The sequence below is a fragment of the Suncus etruscus genome, chromosome 19 (assembly GCF_024139225.1).
Source record: "Suncus etruscus isolate mSunEtr1 chromosome 19, mSunEtr1.pri.cur, whole genome shotgun sequence".
Classification (NCBI taxonomy): domain Eukaryota; kingdom Metazoa; phylum Chordata; class Mammalia; order Eulipotyphla; family Soricidae; genus Suncus; species Suncus etruscus.
The window spans coordinates 25,588,941-25,594,940 of NC_064866.1; the positions used below are offsets into that span (position 1 = coordinate 25,588,941).

The 6,000-nt window shown below is 34.4% G+C and overlaps 1 non-coding gene across 1 annotated transcript; it reads right to left on the reverse strand.

The window, feature by feature from the left end:
- Positions 1 to 1,010: 1,010 nt before the first annotated feature.
- Positions 1,011 to 1,117, reverse strand: LOC125997652 (U6 spliceosomal RNA). Its single transcript, XR_007491691.1, has one exon. It is a non-coding gene; the product is annotated as a U6 spliceosomal RNA (small nuclear RNA).
- Positions 1,118 to 6,000: the final 4,883 nt, after the last annotated feature.

The following is a 6,000-nucleotide window of genomic DNA, read 5'->3' on the forward strand; positions in this document are numbered from 1 at the left end:
TGTGCTATCTCTCCAGGCCCTTTTGAGAATTTATTATGAGCCAGGCTCAATGCTAAGTATATGATATGTCTCCTCTTTATGACATTTCTATTGTACAATGTAGTTATCATCCCCTAATCCATGAATATGAAACTAAGCCATTCAAGGTCACAGATAAGTAAAAGTGAGTTTAAATGAAAAGTATTTAAAACAATTCGCTTGACTGTTCCCTTATAAGAAAAAAAAATTGGTTGGTTGAGGCAAGAGATCTGGAAGCATATACTTTGTTTAAACTGGGATAATCATTGTTGCTATTTTTGCACTGACCCAAAAAATCCTTTTTTATAATTTTTGTTGACTCTTATCCCAAGTTGCTGAAGGAAGAAATGTGTTTTCAGTTTCCTTAGGATGTAAACATCAAAGAGAAGTAAGTTGTAGCCTATCTCTTCCAGCTGTTTGAGTTCATTTTAATATGAACATATAATATTATTTTCTTTTTTCCTCATCCCTGCTTTTCCATTGCTACATCCTTCTTGATATCATACTGTGGATATAGAAACAATAGTGAGTTTAGTGGCAGAATTCATACTAAAGAACTGAAAATAAAAAGAGAAAAGAGCTGGAAGTTATAGCTCACCTGTTGAAGCTCACCACAATCAGGGATGAGTTTAGTTAGAAAAATAACTACATTTTGAACTATCCTAAGAATGAGAATGTACAAGGGAAATAGAAAGCCTGTCTAGAATACAGGCCGGGTTGGGTGGGGAGGAGGGAGATTTGGGACATCGGTGATGGGAATGTTGCACTGGTGATGGGTGGTGTTCTTTACATGACTGAAACCCAAACACAATCATGTATGTAATAAAGTTGTTTAAATAAAGAAATGTATCAAAAATAAAAAAGAACTGAAAATAGAGATATTTCATAGGAAATCGAACCTAAATTGGTATTAATTAAAATGAAAAATACTGTTGTTTAATTATATTTTAAAAGGCAACCATATCTTTCAAAATATTATCTTCTTTTTTTTTTTAAATATGGAACGCTTCACAAATTTACATGTCATCCTTGCGCAGGGGTCATGCTAATCTTCTCTGTATCGTTCCAATTTTAGTATATGTGCTGCCGAAGCGAGCACTCAAAATATTATCTTAATCTCTAATCATACTCATCAGAAATCCTAGAAATCACTGACATTTTTTGTCTTATAGATGCATCTTCAGACATTTGAGTTTCTAATGCTATTTCCTTGGTGACAAGTCTGTTCCTTGGTAAAAAGCAATGTATTCCTTTTCTTTTTTTTTATTTAAACAACTTTATTACATACATGATTGTGTTTGGGTTTCAGTCATGTAAAGAACACCACCCATCACCAGTGCCACATTCCCATCACCAATGTCCCAAATCTCCCTCCTCCCTACCCAACCCCCGCCTGTACTCTAGACAGGCTTTCTATTTCCCTCGTACATTCCCATTATTAGGAGAGTTCAAAACGTAGTTATTTCTCTAACTAAATTCATCCCTGTTTGTGGTGAGCTTCATGAGGTGAGCTGTAACTTCCAGCTCTTTTCTCTTTTGTGTCTGAAAGTTATTATTGCAAGAATGTCTTTCATTTTTCTGAAAACCCATAGATAAGTGAGACCATTCCTTTGTGATGTTACTCATAAGATGAATTAAATTAGAAGATTTCAGCTCCTCCTGAATCTTTAAAAACAGGACACAATCAAGACTTGGGGCTGAAAACATAGAATGGGCTTGTACATAGAAAAATCTCTATTCCATAAAAAAATATATATCCAAAAACATCAGTAGAGTTGCTTTGAAGAAATATTTCTGTACTCTGATCCATTTGGTCTCATTCTGCATGTATCTTGTCTCTGAACAAGGACTGCATTACACAATAATTTTACTAGTGAATATAATTTACTTAGCCTTTCCTCATTTATTAAGTGACAATATTTCACAGTCTTAAAATAAACATAAAATAGTACATTCTGTTTGGAAGAGAGCTTTATTTTTTTATTGCTATAGTTTAGTGGCATACTTTAATTGTAGTCAATAATACTCTTTTTTTTTCTGGTTATTTAGAAAAATGTTTACTTTCCATGAACTCTTTTCTGCTGATTAAATATCAGGGATTTGCAGAGAAAATTAATTAAACAATTCAAATCTTTGAAGCTAACCAAAGTCATATTTAAAATACAATTATTTTTCTGCAAATTCCTGCAGATGAAAAAATGGCCTCATTCACGGTGGCAAGCAAATAAAATTGATGTCCACTAAAACCGTTTTAATGATTTTTCCAGGAATTATTATTAATCTAATAAAATCTTCTAATGTTAAATCTCTATGTTGGCATTGTTCTGAGGGTCCAGTATAACTTTATAGAGTTTTAAAAAAGAATTCACCTGGTATATATGCTAGCTCTCTAAATTAAGACTTTCAGCATCACAGTTGGGGTCTTGTTTTAAAAGCCTCTCATGGAGGATTTGTTCTAACCTCACTTCGATCATTTCTGCCATAAAAAATAGGCTTTTGTGAATCTGTGTGCTCTCTTACTATGCTAAATTTTGCTTATTCCAAAAGTTATCACCTTAAAGTCACAGATAGAAATGTCAATAGTTTACAGTGTAGTTATTATTTCTTCACCTTTTGCATATCAACTTTGTCAAGTACTCTGTTCACTTTACCAATTCCAGCAATAAGTAATCACAAGCAAGCTTTCTAATAATTTATTCTAAGTGTTCATTTAGGGCTATTGAGATATTGCCACGTTAGTGCTATGTTATATATTATTATATATTAGAATTATATAATATTATATATTAGAATCCTGCTTTTCTCAGACTGTCTTGATGATTAGTTATTCTTTTTTAATCTTATTTTCTGACATATAATTGCTAATATAGCAAACTGACTAATTATGAAAGGAATGACTTAGACTTATGTTTGATAAATCCACATGACACGGCTAAGATACATTTTATCTTTCATGCGATTGACAGTCTCTTAGGTAACAACTTTTATTAATAAACATGAATGGCAAAAATGACCAAGATAAATATTTTAAGAGCAAGGACATTTTTTGGTTTTTGTTTGTTGGGATTTTTGCTTTCAAACAGTAGACACATTAGGGGTACTTAGTAAACATTTTATGAATAAACATATAACGACAAGGAGAAAATAAAAGAGCTGATTTGAAACTAACTGCAGCTACTTTCTGCCTCCACAAGAACAGCATAAATTCTCTTTGAAACAAAATTAGACTCACTGATAAGGCAGTTGGGTATTGGGAGGGAGAGGAGTGCTCAGAAGGTAGAGAAAAGACACAAGAAGAACTAAATTTTATCTCTCCATAATGAAGTACAAACATTGATAGTTTTAGAAGGAAATAGGCTTAGAATAAATAGGTTTGAATGAAAGAAGCAAGAATAAAGTTCAAAATTCAGTATCATGTGTCTTAAAAGCAGAGCTTCAGAAAGTTAAACAACAGTTAACCTCTTCTTCAGTCACCACCATCTATATATGGTCCTTGTGGTCCCCAGAACCTCCAAGCCTAAGGGGACAAAAAAAACATAGGTTGTCCAAATATCATCAGAAGTGGCTCCTGGGCCTTCATATATTTCTAGAGAACGTCGCATACACACACCTCAAAATGTTTACGTATGAATGACAAAGTAACCCATTATCCACAACTTATAACAGGTAACTGTTAATAGTTTGGGATCTGATAGATAGGTCTCAGATTGCTATGAGAAGTCATTATAAATAGCTATGACAACTTTGTGATAGTGAGGTAATCTACAGATGTATGAATTCACTAAAAGACACCCATAGGCAAGGGAGACTTAAAGAAACTATCCCAGATCAATCCATAGAAATAGGGAAAGATATTTAAAAATCAGAATAATATTAACATACACATCTCCACTACCTCATAAATAATTTTAACTTATCATTTAAATACTGTTCTAGGGGCCGGCGAGGTGGCGCTAGAGGTAAGGTACCTGCCTTGCAAGCGCTAGCCAAGGAAGGACCACAGTTTGATCCCCCTGTGTCCCATATGGTTCCCCCAAGCCAGGGGAAATTTCTGAGCATTTAGCCAGGAGTAACCCCTGAGCATCAAATGGGTGTGGCCCAAAAAACCAAAAAAAAAATAAAAATACTGTTCTAATGTTTTGGATTTTATCAATATAAGAAGTATGTAAACTACAAACATACAAGTATCAAAACTTTTATTTGTTAGCTGTATTAAATTGGTGGTAGTAGTGAAGTATTTTTGTTTTGATTTATGTATATCTTAAGTTATACAAAAATAACTCAATGAACTCAGTTAATTCTCATAAACCTATGCAGAAGATAGCTGTCCAATTTACAAATGAGAAAAATGTATGCTCTGCAGATAAACAACTTGTTCATGTAGCTCTATAAAAACAAATCAAAAATTAAACTTATGACTGTTTGTCTCTAATACCTCTTTATCTTCTGTTTTAAAAATGGCCATGTCATTCTGGAAGGAAAATAAAAGGGATGTCTTCTTAAGTCAAGTTCCTGTCCCTAGAGGAAGTTGGTATATAAAACAAAATCCTTTGTGTAGATTTGTCTTACAGTTTTGAAATATAATAATAAAAGACTTAAACCTCTAGAAAAAAAAAACAAAATAATTTAGAGAAACCATAATATGTACTGATGGGAAAAAATTTAGAAGTGTAGTAAAGGTCACCTTGAGACTCACCAAAATGTTAAGAATGGGACCTTATTCAATGCCAATTTTCACTTTATATTTTCTTTATTTCCTTCTGCATAAAACTAGTTTAGTGACAGGCAGGCAGATGAGGCTTTGGGGGTATCGATTTAAAAATCTCTGATTGAGCCGGAGCAGTAGCACAGCTGTAGGGCATTTGCCTTGCACGTGGCTGACCCAGGACTGACCTGGTTTGATCCCCAGCTTCCCATATGGTCCCCCAAGCCAGGACCAATTTCTGAGTGCATAGACAGGAGTAATCCCTGAGCATAAACGGGTGTGATTCAAACCCCCCAAAATAAATAAATAAAATAAAAAATAAATGAATAAATATCTCTGAGTCTCAAATCAAATCAGTCTAAAATTTTAGCAGACTTTGAAATATAGGAAACTCTTTGAAGAGAATGGAAACCCTTTGAGATGCAGAGGTCTCGGGTCTAGTGCATTGGACCTAGAATTTCTCTAGAATCCCTTAGAAGGGAGGAGAGAGAAAATGTTATGGTGAAAATATCAGAAAAATGTATCTAGTTCCAAGTGTTACCCATTAACAATAACTTTACAGAGGCAAGCCTTGGGTTCTACATCTTGAGAATTTGTCTGATTCTCTGCTTGGTATCTGTACTCTCACACTCTCCATCTTTGTCATCTTAATATGATACATACACTTGTCTGACTCAGCTCTGGAGTTGTTCTTTTGAATGTGTTCTGACCTGATTGTCCCCATTCTTCTTCAATAGCATATCTTTCTTGATTATTTATATATTTCTTGATATTTTTTTCTTTAAGGGCAGGTAATGAAGCTACTAATATAGGTAGAGACAAGGACTGCCTTTCCTGCAAAGAGCAAATATCTTGCTCTAGCTTGAGTTTCAGAGTTCTGCAAGAAGTCTGAGAGTGGAACCTGGTCCCTGTGCCTATGTAGATCAAGTGGGATTCAGACATGACTGCCAAGTGGAGTTGCTAGAACATAAGCATCCATGCAATGTAGATTCTTGTGATAGACTGTCACATCCCACTCAGGAGAGGCACATACCACAAGGTATATTGCCCTCCTGAAAAGGAATTATTTGCCAAAAAGGCCCGCTTAGAGCAGTCAAAATCACTTGACCCTTTGCGTGGATTGTTTGGACATAATTCCATAAGTGGCTGTAACTATCTCTCTCTTTATTTTTAACCAATATTAGAAATCAGGCCTTAGTAAATTCTTTCTAATAAGGACAGTACAATCCAGCCAAAAATCTCCCACTTAACAGCTCCCTGTAATTTTTGCTACCTTG